General features: G+C 43.5%; 1 pseudogene; it reads left to right on the forward strand.

Moving 5' to 3' along the window:
* Positions 1–4183: 4183 nt before the first annotated feature.
* Positions 4184–6893, forward strand: LOC106571530 (toll-like receptor 5; annotated as a pseudogene).
* Positions 6894–17370: the final 10477 nt, after the last annotated feature.

Here is a 17370-nt window from a genome sequence, read left to right on the forward strand (position 1 = left end):
TTGGTCCCCCCTTTGCTGCTATAACAGCCTCCACTCTTCTGGGAAGGCTTTCCACTAGATGTTGAAAAATTGCTGCAGGGACTTGGGCACTGATGTTGGGCAATAAGGCCTGCATTCTAATTCATCCCAAAGCTGTTCGATGGGGTTGAGGTCAGGGATCTGTGCAGGCCAGTCAAGTTCTTCCACACTGATCTCGACAAACCATTTTTGTATGGACTTCGCTCTGTGCACGGGGCATTGTCATGCTGAAACAGGAAAGGGCCTTCCCCAAACTGTTGCCACAAAGTTGGAAGCACAGAAATCTCTAGAATGTCATTGTATGCTGTAGAGTTAAGATTTCCCTTCACTGGAACTAACCTATCCCAAACCATGGAAAACAGCCCCAGACCATTATTCCTCCTCCACCTAACTTTACAGTTGGCACTATGCATTCGGGCAGGTAGCATTCTCCTGGTATCCGCCAAACCCAGATTTGTCTGGACTGCCAGAAGCGTAATTCATCACTCCAGAGAACAAGTTTCCACTGCACCAGAGTCCAATGGCGGCGAGCTTTACACTACTCCAGCCGATGCTTGGCATGAATACTTTCTGAAGGCACTCACTGTATGGGATCTTCAGAGCATGACATTTTGCTCTTTCACACCGAGGCCTGGTGATTATTGGGGGGGGGGGGGGAGTGTTGGAAAGATTTTTCAAATGCTATGAGGAACTATTATCACTCACAAAGTATTACAAAAAATTAACTTATTTGACTTACTGTGTGAGGTGAAGAAAAAATGACTGAGAAGCTCAGCTTTTTTGTGGTGGTGAGTTAAAACACTCAGAAATCAGACAAAGCCCAAAATGGGCACATACCTACATTTGCGCGCAGAAGGACGGTTAGCTTATATCTATGTGTGCTGAGGCACGCATGCACCGTCAACATTAATGCTCACATGGAGGTCCCAAACAAAATACAATGAAAAAAATTGCTAAACTTGTAAATGATGGTATGAAATAAACCAAATGTGTTTCTCACAAGTGTAGCAGGTTGTGAGAATGGTAAATGGCTGTAGTGTAACGACTGTCTTTAGAGAGAGTGGACCAAAATGCAGCGGAGTTAGTGTTCAACATATTTAATTATTGCCGTAACACTATTCAAACAAAACAAGGAACTGACAGCCAACACAGTCCTGTCAGGTGAAACACACTAAACAGAAACAATTACCCACAAAACCCCAACGGAAACAACATGCACTTATGTGTGACTCCCAATCAACAGCAACGAACTTCAGCTGTGCCTGATTTGGGAGCCACACACGGCCCAAAACAAAGAAATACAAACACATAGAAACAGAACATAGAACGCCCACCCAATGTAACACCCTGGCCTAACCAAAATAAAGAACAAAAAAACCCCTCTATGGCCAGGGCGTTACAGTACCCCCCCCCCCCCCAAGGTGCGGACTCCGGCCGCAAAACCTGACACTGAAGGGGAGGGTCTGGGTGGGCCCTCTTACGGCGGCGGATCAGGTGCGGGACGTAGCCTCTGCCCTACCCTTGGCGTCGCCCTCTTAGGTGGCACACCTGGCCGCGCCGAAGGTCTGGTGGGTGACCCTTGTTGCGCCTGGCTGGAATGCATTTCAATTAACAGGTGTGCCTTGTTAAAAGTTCATTTGTGGAATTTCTTTCCTTAATGCATTTGAGCAATCAGTTTTGTTCTGACAAGGTAGGGGTGGTATACAGTAGATAGTCCTATTTGGTAAAAGACCAAATCCTTTTTATGGCAAGAACAACTCAAATAAGCAAAGAAAAATGACAGTCCATCATTACTTTAAGACATGAAGGTCAGTCATGGCAGAAAATGTCAAGAACTTTGACATTTTCCTCAAGTGCTGTCGCAAAAACCATCAAGCGCTATGATGAAACTGGCTCTCATGAGGACCACCACAGGAAAGGAAGACCCAGAGTTACCTCTGCTGCAGAGGATAAGTTCATTAGAGTTACCAGCCTCAGAAATTGCAGCCCAAATAAATGCTTCACAGAGTTGAAGTAACAGACACATCTCAACATCAACTGTTCAGAGGAGACTGCGTGAATCAGGCCTTCATGGTTGAATTACTGCAAAGAAACCACTATTAAAAGGACACCAATAATAATAAGAAAACTGCTTGGGCCAAGAAACATGAGCAATGGACATTAGACCGGTGGAAATCTGTCCTTTGGTCTGACCAAATTTGAGATTTTTGGATCCAACCGCCTTGTCTTTGTGAGACGCAGAGTAGGTGAACTGATGATGTCTGCATGTGTGGTTTACATCGTGAAGCATGGAGGAGGAGATATGATGGTGTGGGGGTGCTTTGCTGGTGACACTGTCAGTGATTTATTTAGAATTCATGGCACACTTAACCAGCATGGCTACCACAGCATTCTGCAGCGATACGCCATCCCATCTGGTTTGCACTTAGTGGGACTATCATTTGTTTTTCAACAGGACAATGACCCAACATGCCTCCAGGCTGTGTAAGGGCAATTTGACCAAGAAGGAGAGTGATGGAGTGCTGCATCAGATGACCTGGCCTCCACAATCACCCGACCTCAAACCAATTGAGATGGTTTGGGATGAGTTGGACCGCAGAGTGAATGAAAAGCAGTCAAGTGCTCAGCATATGTGGAAACTCCTTCAAGACTGTTGGGAAAGCATTCCAGGTGAAGCTGTTTGAGAGAATGCCGAGAGTGTGCAAAGCTGTCATCAAGGCAAAGGGTGGCTATAATATATTTTGATTTGTTTAACACTGAGAGATGATGTCTGCAGTTAGATCCTCTCCGTTTCTGGGAAAGAATTTATGAAAAACAGTAGGGGGCACCGGGCCATGCTAAACGAACTCGCTCAGTGCTTGACTTATCTGACGGGTGTAACCTATCCCATAAACATACTCACCAGCTCGACGCATATTTGTGTGATCAATGCGCGCATGACTTAAGGTAAGTCACAACTTTTACCTTTAACTTACTGTTTAGGACTACTATAATAATTGCATTATTGTGTCGGCCAATAGTTGATAAATATCAGAAGAAAAAATGGTAGCCTGGTTGCCGTCTCAGTTCAGTTTTTACCAGTCTTTTTAGTTAACGTTCAACTCCTTACTGTGCCAACACAAGTGTCAATTGTGGAATGTTCGCTAAAAAGACTGGTACCCAGACTATTGTTTTGGGGGTCGTATATCGACTGTAACAAATTAGACTTGAATGGTATAAATTATAAATTATAGACGTGAATGGTTACAAAGCAAATACAACTTTACGCATTGAAGCACGAGACTTGAACAATTCCTGTCATCTTGGAGTTAATTTACACCTCACAGTTCTTTGTGTATAGCTTCCGTCCCTCTCCTCGCCTTGAACCAGGGACCCTCTGCACACATCAACAACTGACACCCACGAAGCATCGTTACCCATCGCGCCACAAAAGCCGCGGCCCTTGCAGAGCAAGGGGGCAACTACTTCAGGTCTCAGAGCGAGTGATGTCACCCGATTGAAACGCTATTAACGCGTACCACCGCTAACTAACTAGCCATTTCACATTGGTTACATTTGGATGGAAACTTTATAAAATGTCCCTGAATTGCAGCCTCTAGAGAAGTGCATTTAAAGGGGGAATCTGGGATTGGTAGGTCTACATCCATTTTATGATTCTTGAAAAATATAATGAATGCATGCCTCACGAGTTTATGTCTTACTAACCCCATCATAACCCTACATGTAAGCTTGTTTTACTCAAATGTTTGCAAACACTGTAATTGTAAACTAAAAATGTAGAGCTTCAAACCTCTCGGATGATCAGTCCTTGTTCCATCAATGGTTACATTTCTCGAACCCGATCACTCAGCTGTTTACCTAAAAGGTGTCAGGATACCCCTTTTTACTCACATGATAAGAGTTCTGCCAAATCAAATAAATTGAGGCCCAAATTGAATTGCCCAATGCTCTCATCTCACTGGGCACAGACATCATTTCAACGTCTATTTTTGATTTACATTTGGTTGAGTTGTCAACTAACGTGAATTCAATGTGAAATCAACAAAAAAATGTCACAATGTCATTAGATTAATGTTCAAAGTTTAGTGAAACAGGGAGAGTGTATGCATGTATTTGAAAATCTTTGCAAACTTTTGGTATATTTAAAAAGGCCTCATCTCTGGAAGAGATGGATCTCCAGCTCAGCTCACTCACATACCTCAAACCAGACATTTTTCCAGAGAGTCTCAAAACAGTTGACCTCTCTTACAATTTCCTGGCCTCTCCTGACCCAGTAGCTTTCCATTCTCTCAGCTGGATCAACCTGTATAGGAATCAATTTCACTGTGACTGCGGTCTGGAGGACTTTCTGACGTGGCTGAAAGGGACTAACGTGACTTTTCCTGACCCTGGCGTGAATTAATTCAGCTGTGAGTTTCCTTCAGATCTCCATGGCATCAGCCTGTTGAATTACAGCTCATTCATATCGTGTGAGGAGGATGACGAGAGGCTGGTTCAGGAGCTGAGGCTCTCGCTCTTCATCGGCTGCACAGCGCTCATCATCCTGATCATGGTCGGAACAATCGTTTTCGCTCGTCTCCGTGGATTCCTCTTCAAAGTTTACAAAAAGTTGACCTCCAGGATCCTTGAGGGCCCTAGGAGGGATCTTTCTGCTGGTGGGCCTCGGTACGACGCTTACTTATGCTTCAGCAACAACGACTACAAGTGGGTAGAAACCGCCCTGTTGAAAAGACTAGACTCTCAGTTCGCGGTGTGAAACGTCCGCCGCTGCTGCTTCGAGGTCAGAGACTTCATCCCAGGTGAAGATCACCTGTTCAATATCAGGGACGCCATATGGGGGAGCAGGAAGACAGTTTGTATCGTATCTAAAGAGTTCCTCAAGGACGGCTGGTGCCTGGAGACCTTTACCCTGGCTCAGAGCGGGTATGGTTTGTGTGTATGTGTGGTTGGGTATGGTTTGTGTGTATGTGTGGTGGGTATGGTTTGTGTCTGTATGTGTGGTGGGTATGGTTTGTGTGTGTGTGTGTGGTGGGTATGGTTTGTGTGTGTGTGTGTGTGGTGGGTATGGTTTGTGTGTGTGTGTGTATGTGTGGTGGGTATGGGATAAGGGGGTTACAAAGCAAAACAGAGGCTAGTAGTAATGCACAGCAGTACCTTTGACTTCCATCTCTATTTCAGAAGGGGATAAGGGAAAATAATATAGACAATGTTCTATTGGAGAGCACAGAGGCCTGTTTTTTCCACCCCAGTTTTCTGTACTTGTTGACTGCAAAAACAGTCAGGTACTGGTAGCCTACCCAACCCAGGCTAGAGGCCATGTGGTAGTAAAAGAGTTGCTGGAGCACCTGCAGTCAACTTCTCTGATTGCCGTCTGTCCTCCGAGAGAAAGACAGGCCTGAGTGGCCATCAAGAGCATGGAGTTTTAATGGAGCATAACTGCTTTTCCCATCTACCCCTGGGGCTCCGGCTGTGAGTGTTTGGTACGGGATCAGCCTTCAGATTCCACACAGGAAAGGAAAGGCAGGGAAGAAAGGACCTATTTCACAACTGACCCTTTGGAAACAGGTGTTTTCTGCACTTGGAACGCTGGAGTGGCCTTGCCAGCGTGGGGAGAGAGCAGAGGGATAAGGGAGGATATTATGTCTGTCTCCGTCACCTGTTTTTCCATCCATATCTCCCCGACAGTTTGAAATTCCACATTATTCAAGTTATCTCCTCTGGTAATTGCTTCTTATGAGATTGCACGAGTAGCCAATGTTATGAAAATACTGAATGAATCTGTGATACCAGGATGTTTATATAAGCTATGTAAGGTGAACTTCAGGATACGGCTGTGCCTCAGACTCATTTTAATGTGCTGTGCACGATGAAATACTAAGTAAAATTTACTCAACTCATGGCAATATGGCATACCTCATCATTCTCTGCCTAATTTACAGTACACTCCCTAGAGGCTAGCCCTTTATGATAGAGTAGATTGAAGACCTTCTTCCTTAGATATGAGGAGCAGTCTCCCCGAGTACAATTTTCTCAGGTGAAGATCAGATTGGCAGAATGCTTTCGTTAACCATCTGAGATAAGTTAAGGGTAGGCTGTATTAAGTCTATTTTCCTATGACTATGGCTACAATTTTTTTTCTTTATGGAGTTATTATGGGTAGTGATTCTAATTCGATTTTTGTCATTTGAAATTGTTTAATTTTTAAGCAATAGTGTGTTTGTGTTTTTTTTACATGTTACTCACATTGTGAGTCAAAATGGGGGAACAGTGATATGTACGAGTGTATCGAGTGATACATGAAGGAGTTCTGTTCTGTTTCGATACAAATCTCACCAGATTGGGCCTACTGGGATTCTCCCGATGGGTTAGAGGTCTAACTTTCTGATCCTGTGACACTGCGATGAAGTTGACAGTGTGATTGGGAGTATAAGCCAATTTGAAGAAAGAAAATTCAACTGAATGTGTTGTTATTCTCTTTGACATGTGTTTTAGAGATTTGTATTAAAAATAATTGTTAAAAGTAATAACATGTCATATAGTCGATGCTTGTCTGGATTTCCTGAATCAGAAATGAACTGAACTAAACTGTTGTTCTGATCTGTCTTCTCTTAAGGTTATCGTGAGGGTGACTACGGACGGTTTCTTAATGCATGGAGGGGATAATTTGACCACGAGAACGGCGTGAACCTCAAAACCCCCTCTAACCAGCTGAAGAAGAGCGACAAAGGCGTTCAATCCGGCCCTGTCCAAACCACTTCTACCGCGAGACCTGAGTCCGAGCCAGCTACCATTGTACAGCATCCTATCAAAGCTATCAATTGCTTTTCTCTCATGCCTTTTCTCTCAGGAGTGGGACAGGAGTCCACGTGGAGTAAGCATGGAGAGAGATCCATTCCAAAACTTCTCTCATTATGCTGGTTGGCAAACGGTCAAGATATAAATGGGTGGTAAAGGTGGGGGTGGCCCAGGTGAGACATTGAAATTGGGATGTTACATGGGCCATCCACTTGAACTATGAAGATTTCTGAAGAAGACTATGAAGACACGCCTGAAGATTGAGTGCCTGAAGGGGGGGGTTGGTCCACTGTGCCCAGAATTGATTTAGGCTTGTCTTTAATTTGGGGTATCAAGTTGATTGTAGAGGTCTACACACTGCTAAATCTATAGTCATTTCGATTAAGAATGCATTGGGATACTGATCTGTGATTATAACCATGATCAGAAAGTGAATACTATAATTATGGGTAATTATACTGTATGTTAATATAAATTACATTCTCCCAGTGTCAATGTGTGCTAAACTGAGGGTTTTTAACTTTGAGTACTGGGACAAATGTGAATCAATGAAGCATTTTCATTCAAATGTTGGGTTGGATAATTAATTGGGTTTTGATTATGATTTGGAAACTGAATGATTGTTTTGGAAAACTGACCAATTGATTTGAGTATGTTCTTAGTATGTTAACTGTATGAGTGAAGCAATTGATGTATTATGGATGATTGTTTCAATTGATGTTATGCTAATTGTGACATGGGTAAAGAAGTGGTGTACTAAAGATGTTGACACTATTCTCAGCATGCCCTGGTGAACTCTGATCCTGAGAGTGAAACTCATCCGAATCTATTTGACCTTGTTAGGTTCTTATTTCCAGAGTAAATATCTCGACGGACACTAGACAAGCTTAACCAAGTTTAATTCTTCCCAAAAGGTCGCTACAGCTGCATTCAGTCATCACGTTTCCACCAACACAAGTGTGTGTATATATATACACTGCTCAAAAAAATAAAGGGAACACAAACAACACAACCTAGATCTGAATGAAAGAAATAATCTTATTAAATACTTTTTTCTTTACATAGTTGAATGTGCTGACAACAAAATCACACAAAAATAATCAATGCAAATCCAATTTATCAACCCATGGAGGTCTGGATTTGGAGTCACACTCAAAATTAAAGTGGAAAACCACACTACAGGCTGATCCAACTTTGATGTAATGTCCTTAAAACAAGTCAAAATGAGGCTCAGTAGTGTGTGTGGCCTCCACGTGCCTGTATGACCTCCCTACAACGCCTGGGCATGCTCCTGTTGAGGTGGCGGATGGTCTCCTGAGGGATCTCCTCCCAGACCTGGACTAAAGCATCCGCCAAGTCCTGGACAGTCTGTGGTGCAACGTGGCGTTGGTGGATGGAGCGAGACATGATGTCCCAGATGTGCTCAATTGGATTCAGGTCTGGGGAACGGGCGGGCCAGTCCATAGCATCAATGCCTTCCTCTTGCAGGAACTGCTGACACACTCCAGCCACATGAGGTCTAGCATTGTCTTGCATTAGGAGGAACCCAGGGCCAACCGCACCAGCATATGGTCTCACAAGGGGTCTGAGGATCTCATCTCAGTACCTAATGGCAGTCAGGCTACCTCTGGCGAGCACATGGAGGGCTGTGCGGCCCCCCAAAGAAATGCCACCCCACACCATGACTGACCAACCGCCAAACCGGTCATGCTGGAGGATGTTGCAGGCAGCAGAACGTTCTCCACGGCGTCTTCAGACTCTGTCACGTCTGTCACATGTGCTCAGTGTGAACCTGCTTTCATCTGTGAAGAGCACAGGGCGCCAGTGGCGAATTTGGCAATCTTGGTGTTCTCTGGCAAATGCCAAACGTCCTGCACGGTGTTGGGCTGTAAGCACAACCTCCACCTGTGGACGTCAGGCCCTCATACCACCCTCATGGAGTCTGTTTCTGACCGTTTGAGCAGACACATGCACATTTGTGGCCTGCTGGAGGTCATTTTGCAGGGCTCTGGCAGTGCTCCTCCTGCTCCTCCTTGCACAAAGGCGGAGGTAGCGGTCCTGCTGCTGGGTTGTTGCCCTCCTACGGCCTCCTCCACGTCTCCTGATGTACTGGCCTGTCTCCTGGTAGCGCCTCCATGCTCTGGACACTACGCTGACAGACACAGCAAACCTTCTTGCCACAGCTCGCATTGATGTGCCATCCTGGATGAGCTGCACTACCTGAGCCACTTGTGTGGGTTGTAGACTCCGTCTCATGCTACCACTAGAGTGAAAGCACCGCCAGCATTCAAAAGTGACCAAAACATCAGCCAGGAAGCATAGGAACTGAGAAGTGGTCTGTGGTCACCACCTGCTGAACCACTCCTTTATTGGGGGTGTCTTGCTTATTGCCTATAATTTCCACCTGTTGTCTATTCCATTTGCACAACAGCATGTGAAATTTATTGTCAATCAGTGTTGCTTCCTAAGTGGACAGTTTGATTGACTTGGAGTTACATTGTGTTGTTTAAGTGTTCCCTTTATTTTTTTGAGCAGTATATATATATATATATATATATATATATATATATATATATATATATATATATATATATATATATATATATATATATATATACACACTCCAATTTAGACACTCCTTCTCTCCAATCCTTACATATTTTATGGGTCGACAGGAAGACGAAGTGATGGAGTAATAAACCGTTCTGTCTCCCTTAAGGTGACCTGATCTGACCTCAACCCCCTTGATGTCTAATCCAAAGCTCTTCACCTGTATCACCTATAGCACTCCCGTGACTTCCTCCCGTCCACCCAGCACATTCCAAAGCCATCTGTCTCCTACAGATAACCATTAACTCTGATGTAACAACCATTCTTTATCCCCCCTCAGATACTACAATATTACTTCTGATCTATCATGTCTCTAGTATAGCCATGTTCAAAGTTTACCCAGAATCCAACAACCTATATCTATTACTAAAATACATTTTTGATGATATTGATCCAAACCTTGAGCACAGAGCCCAAATTGATCTGATTTGTAAACGTTGTCTTAAGAGGGGCAACTGCAGATGGTGTTTTAAAGGAAAGACGTGGTCCCAGAGTGAATGGTCATTTCCTAAATATTATTTGATGTGGAGAAGACTGTGCTGATGGCAGAAAAAGGGATTAAACTCAGTAACCCAAAGGAGGTATTTACCATGTATGGCAGTGCCTAACACCATAAGTTTTTTAGTTTTTTTATCTCTTTCTATTATTCTTTTCATTTTATTGTTTAACAAAAATATTTTAACGCTGTAAGGGTTTAACTTAAGGTTTTATAAGAAACTTGGTTTCTTAAGAGGGGAATGTGAGGGCATTTTGAAGTTAAACCTTACTAATGCTGCATCTGTCTTTAAGCCTAGGCACTGGGTTTGAGTTAGTTTATATGACAAACTCATATAGGATAGAAAAGTGTGTGTGCGCATTAATAGAGGCCTGTTCTGACTGTTTGTGTGTGTAGAATGACCCCATGATGTCCAGGCACTCAGCCAAAGACAGAAATTAACTGGTTCCTCTTAGCTTAACTGGAGACGGGGCAAAGTGTTATATTCTGCACACCAGTGATAGAGCTGTTCTGTTTGGAGCCTGTTTCTGGAGGGAAAGATTCATGGGTTTTTTGTGTGTGTGTGTGTGTGTGTGTGTGTGTGTGTGTGTGTGTGTGTGTGTGTGTGTGTGACGAGTATGACCATACATCACCTGGGCGGAAAGTAAAAGGAGCTTGCTTGCCCAACTTGGGGGATCCGTTGAGCAACTGTTAGAGGAAGTATGTCTGGAGTGACTTCCTGTCATTCTGGCCAATGTTGTCATCACTCAGTTGCGACAGACTGAGGCAACCTTTTCACCCAGTTATCTCCCCTCACACACACACACACACACACACACACACACACACACACACACACACACATATACATACATACATACATACATACATACATACATACATACATACATACATAGGGTCACATGTTTTGAAGATGCTTGTATGGGGTAGCTTGACTATATAAAAGCTCCTGTAACCTCCTTCTCACCTGCGTGGCTGGGGCGACCAGCCACCTTATTATAATACTTTTTAATAAAAGTAATACCTTGATTGATTTTGCCTCCTCATTATTAGTTAAAGGTAGAATTTCCACCACACTCACCTTAAGGGGATACTCCAAGTCTGAGAGATACAGTACCAGTCAAAAGTTTGGACACAGGTACTCATTCCAGGGTTTTTTAATTTATTTTTACTATTTTCTACATTGTAAAATAATAGTGAAGACATCAAAACTATGAAATAACACATGGAATCATGTAGTAACTAAAAAAGTGTTATACAAATCAAAACATATTTGATATTTTCCAAATTAGCTACCCTTTGCCTTGATGACAGCTTTGCACACTTTTGGCATTCTCTCAGGTTGTCACCTGGAATGCATTTCAATTAACAGGTGTGCCTTGTTAAAAGTTAATTTGTGGAATTTCTTTCCTTAATGCGTTTGAGCCAATCAGTTGTGTTGTGACCAGGTAAGGGTGATATACAGAATAACACTTTTTTGATTATTACATGCCTCACAGGTGGACTCCAATGAAGTTGTACAAACACCTCAAGGATGATCAATGGAAACAGGATGCACCTGAGCTCAATTTCGAGTCTCATTGTGTTGTGTATTGATATTCTAGTTGTGTCCTTTTAGGGCACCTGTAACCCCCCTTGCTTACCTACGTAATGCTTGGAACGTTCTTCCTGTGAAACGCATTAAACAATGCCCACGTTCATTTCTACTTCCGTCTCATGTCCTGTCCTTATATTAGTTGTATAAATAATACAGTGTGCTATATAACAAAACTGGCGACGAGGAAGAAACGTTCTCACGTTTATGCTCATTATCTTCGGCAGAAAGTCTGTAGAAAGACGCAAACAAAACGTGGAGCTAGCCAGTCGAGTGATGCTAGCTAGCTTTTGATGTCACAGCAACGAGACCCTCGAGGGATAGGAAGAGTTTCGCTGCGGGAGAAACTGAAGTCCGCGTGAGTTGAAAGAAAAAAAATGGCTCTGGGAGTAAGGGACCGTCTGAAAATTGTGAGAACGAAAAATAAACCGAAAATGTCTGCATTGGTTGGAAATATAGGAACATTTGATGAATCTGTGGAACAATGGAGTTCTTACACAGAACGTTTTGAGTACTTTATGTTGGCAAATGGAATTTTTGACTGTTATGGGAGGAAAAACATTCAATCTACTGCGCAGCCTAGTAATGCCTGAAAATCCTGGTGATAAATCATATGATGAAATTGTGGCTACCTTAAAAGGACATTGTTCTCCCAAACCACTGATAATCGCAGAGAGATTCCGGTTTCATAAGATAAATCAAGAGGGGGAATCAATCTCACAGTTTGTGGCTGTATTGAAACAAATATCTGAACACTGTGAATTTGGGCGATCACCGAGTTACACTATATGTGATAGGTTAGTGTGTGGCATGTGCAGCGAGGCAATTCAGAAACGCCTTTTGACTGAGAGTAACTTAACATTGCAGAGAGCAATAGAAGTGAGTACGTCAATGGAAATGGCAAATAAAGACGCACAACAGCTAAGTGCATCGACCCAAGTGCATAAGGTGTCTACGGAGTTAAAAAACAAGGCAGGAGGTGGCAAGCCATGCTATCGCTGTGGGAAACCAGGTCACCAAGCAGAGGAGTGTTGGTGCAAAGACTTAGACTGCTGAAGTTGTGGGAAAAAGGGTCACATCGACCGTGCATGTAAAAACAAAAAGACACAATCAAACAAAAGTATTGAACAAAGGAAATGCGACTTCGGGGAGTATAAAAAGAAAGTTAATAAAATGGAGCACACAGAGAATGAACAAAGTGATACACTGTCTGAAGGGGAAGAATCTTTGCATGTTTTGTCCATTTCAGACAATGGACATGGATACTGGGTGACACCGCTACTGGATGGAAATGCAGTACGGATGCAAGTGGACACTGGAGCAGCCATATCTTTGCTGTCTGAGGCTGTATACAAGGAGAAACTACATCACCTCACACTACAGCCCACAAAGATGACGCTGAAAACATATACCGGTGAGATTGTTCCAGTGAGAGGAAGCGTGATTGTTACAGTGGAGCTCAACAAACAGAAGGTAAAGCTACCACTCTACATTGTGAAAGGCAACCATCCAGCATTACTAGGACGCACATGGCTGGAAAAGATCAAACTAAACTGGCAGGAAATTCACATGGTTGCAAAAGAGGACACAAACCTACAAGGGATATTGAGGAAACACACAGATGTGTTCAAAGGAGAACTTGGCAGTATGAAGGACATAACAGTTAAACTGACCATGAAACCAGACAGCAAGCCAAAAAGCTTCAAAGCTAGACCCGTCCCATACGCCATAAAACCAAAAGTTGAAATTGAGCTAAACAGACTAGTCGAGAGTGGAGTATTGTATCCAGTGAATGTTAGTGAATGGGCTACACCCGTTGTTCCAGTCATAAAAAAAGATGGATCACTCAGACTCTGTGGTGATTTCAAAGTCACAATTAACCCAGTCTTGACTGCTGAAAAATATCCACTACCCCTCATTGACGACCTCTTCTCTGGTTTAGCTGGAGGACAAAAATTCAGTAAGATAGGACTGACATAAGTCTATCTACAGATGCATGTGGACCAAGAGTCACAAGAACTGTTGACCATAGTGACTCACAAAGGACAGTACAGGTACCGGAGGCTTCCTTTTGAAATCACCTCAGCTCCGGCCTTGATTCAGAGAGCTATGGACCAGATACTGAGCGGGCTCACTGGGGTCCAATGTTAACTCGATCTACTCATCACCGGCAAAGACGAGCAGAGGCACCTGAGAAACCTGAATGCTACACTACAGAGATTGGAGGAGTACGGTCTGAAGGTCCGGAAGGACAGATGCGAGTTTTTCCGATCCTCTGTTGAGTACCTGGGCCACATCATCGACAGTTCGGGGCTCCACATGGCGCCATCAAAGGTGAAGGCCGTTGTGGAAGCTCCATCCCCACAGAATGTGAGTCAGCTGAGATCATTCTTAGGACTACTGACATACTACGCAAAGTTTGTGCCAAACCTATCTAACATGTTAAAGCCACTGCATGAACTTTTGAACAAAACCAAACAGTGGAAGTGGACAGACAGATGTGAGGAGGCCTTCAAAAAAGTGAAAACATCCTTAGCTCAGTCAGAGGCCCTAACCCACTTCAACTCCAACTTGCCATTACAGTTGGCATGTGATGCATCGCCTTATGGTGTTGGTGCGGTTGTCTCACACATCATTCCATCAGGTGAAGAAAGGCCAATTGCTTTCGCATCACGGACCTTAAGTAAAGCCGAGAGCAATTATGCACAGATAGAGCGTGAAGCACTCACCATTGTGATCATAGTTAAGAAATGTCATTAGTTTCTGTTTGGCCCGACGATTCACACTGCTGACGAACCAGAGACCCCTCACTTCCATCTTTGGTCCCCACACCGGCATTCCGTCACTTGTAGCCAGCCACATGCAGCGATGGGCATTATTGTTATCTGCTCACCAGTACGATATCAAGTACAGAAGGTCTGAGCAGCACTGCAATGCAGACGGCCTCTCAAGGCTTCCCTTACCTGTTGCACACACTGAGCACTCCCAGGCTGAAATCTTCTACTTCAAGGAAGTGACGAACGCCCCAGTTACGTCTGTCCAAGTGAAAAAGTTCACCCACACTGATCCAGTGATGTCTGAGGTCGTGGATATTGTCACTCGTGGAAAAGGAGAGATGTCAGACAGCCTACAACCTTACCTAGTGAGGAGAAGCGAGCTCACATTTCAGTTTGGATGCTTGCTATGGGGTTTTCGAGTCATCATACCTCCGCCACTGAAAAGGCAGGTGCTTGAAGAACTCCATTCAGGGCACTGTGGCATGGTGTGAATGAAGGAGATTGCACGCAGCTACTGTTGGTCGCCAGGTTTGGACGCAGCTATCGATGACAAGGTCAAGTCATGTTCTGCTTGTCAAAAGATGAGGAACATGCCTCAGCTAGCGCCACTACACCCATGGGACTTCCCAGTGGAGCCTTGGCAGCATGTCCACATAGATTATGCAGGCCCACTGGAGGATCGTATGTTCTTAGTCGTAGTTGACGCACACAGCAAATGGCCTGAGGTCACCGTGATGAAGAGCACCTCAGCGGAGAGAACCATCGAAGAGCTACGGTCAATCTTCAGTCGCTTTGGCTTGCCAACACAACTCGTTAGCATCAAATGGTGTCTGAAGAGTTCCGGTCATTCATGGAAGCAAATGGAATTCAGCACATCAAGTCAGCGCCGTATCACCCTGCAACGAATGGCCTCGCTGAACGGTTTGTCGAAACGATGACGCAAGCTTTAAAATCATCACAAAGGAAGGGCTCCCTCAATAGGCGCCTAAACAACTTCCTGTTAACCTACAGAGACGGCTTCGCACGCGACTCAACCTCCTGAGACCTCCAAAGACTAAACAGGTTGTACAGACACAACCGAGAGCACAGGTAGAGAGACGGAACAAAGCAAAAGACAGAAGCTTCATAGCTGGAGAGAGAGTTCTTGCTCGGAACTACTGCAAAGGTCCAAAGTGGATACCAGCCACAGTGGTTGCACAAACAGGGCCTGTGTCCTACACAGTTCACACACTGGAAAACCTAATCTGGATGAGACATGTGGATCAACTGTTGCCAGGAACCAACCTCAGAGATGACTCCTGTCAAGTGACAAACCAAGATCAGCTACTGGAGACCTACCATGACTACGAGCCATCACCTGAACATCCACTGCAGCAACATACAAATGTGGAACGTGCTCCAGCCTCACCTGAACCAGCCAGAGTACCTACTCAGGGTACTGTTGCACCCCAGTCTGGGCATACACCATCACCACTCAGACTCAGAGACAATGTGACTATAGACTCACCTGTACGTGGTCATTCCCCTGCAAGAGAAAGACAACCCCCTGACAGGTTGACTATTTAGTTCAGACTAACCTCTGACATTGGGGCAGAATACACCCCAGGATTAAGTCTGGGAACTGAGGCAGTCTACCCTCTTTCCCTAGTTCATAAAAGGTTATTCTGAAAAGTTCATTTATTTACATTAAGAGAATTTCTGTTAAAAAGAAAACAATAGGCAAAACAGTGAATATTTACTTTTTCCTTATGAGTCATCAAAGGTAAAGGGGAGGAATATGTTGGGTATTGATATTCTAGTTTTGTCCCTTTAGGGCACCTGAAATGCTTGGAATGTTCTTCCTGTGAAACGCATTAAACAATGCCCACGTTAATTTCTACTCCCGTCTCATGTCCTGTCCTTATATTAGTTGTATAAATAATACAGTGTGCTATACAACACATAGCAAAGGGTCTGAATACTTATGTAAATAAGGTATCTGTTTTTTATTTTTATTACATTTGCAAACATTTCTAAAAACCTGTCTGCTGCTTTATCATTATAGGATATTGTGTGTAGATTGATGAGGGGGGAAAAATAACTTAATCCATTTTAGAATAAGGCTGTAACGTAACAAAATGTGGAAAAAGGGAAGGGGTCTGAATATTTTCTAATTGCACTGTATGTATTATGTATTATATTCATCTATGTTTATAAATGAAATATTGTCTACTCGAGAAATGTGACATTATAGTATATAAACGTAGCCTTCAGAACGTCATTGGAAAAGGTGAACCATCTGTTCTACCATTAACTGCGCTTCGGATCGGGTCAAATAGAGCAAAATACTTGAAATAGCTTATCAATTTACTACTGTGAAGTGGGTCCAATTAAATGAGAGATGGGACGAAGGGCCTTCCTAGTTTGTTGTAGGCTATTTAGCTAATATGAAACCATCACAGTCAGTAAAGGTGAGGAATTTATTCTGCAATGATGATGGAAATGAAATACATCATAGGAAATAGATATCTATTTCAAATAATTTTTTAAATACAACCATAAAAGAAATAGATTTTCGATCTTCTCACTAACTGCAAATGATTGGGGCGTGTTATTAAATTTAGCTACCTGTTCTTTTGTTATGATTAAGTGTCATCATATATTCCCCATTTGCACAAGGCTACTAATAGGCTACTTTTGCCTTCTTGCAATGCAATAGTTCAACCACTAGAATATGTGCATATGCAGGGTCTAAAGTTTGCGGGAGGATAAGCACATTCTCACATCATGTTCAGTTTTTACAAATTCCAACTTTTGTGTGAAACTAGCGCACGCATGTTTTGGGGGCAGATTTTGTGCCTAAACAACGTTTATAAATGAGGTCCCTGGCATTGGAGAGGGGCCTGAGAGATTATGGGCCTGAGAGATGATGTCTATAAACTTTTCCCATCAATAGGTGGCAGTATAGTGGGGGGCCTGAGAGATGATCTCTGCAGTTAGATCCTCTCCGTTTCTGGGAAAGAATTTATGAAAAACAGTAGGGGGATTCGTTCATTGGTCGTAAAATGTAATCTCCACATACCCGGGGCACCGGGCCATGC

Source organism: Salmo salar, chromosome 15 (genome assembly GCF_965601325.2).
Source record: "Salmo salar chromosome 15, fSalSal1, whole genome shotgun sequence".
Taxonomy (NCBI): domain Eukaryota; kingdom Metazoa; phylum Chordata; class Actinopteri; order Salmoniformes; family Salmonidae; genus Salmo; species Salmo salar.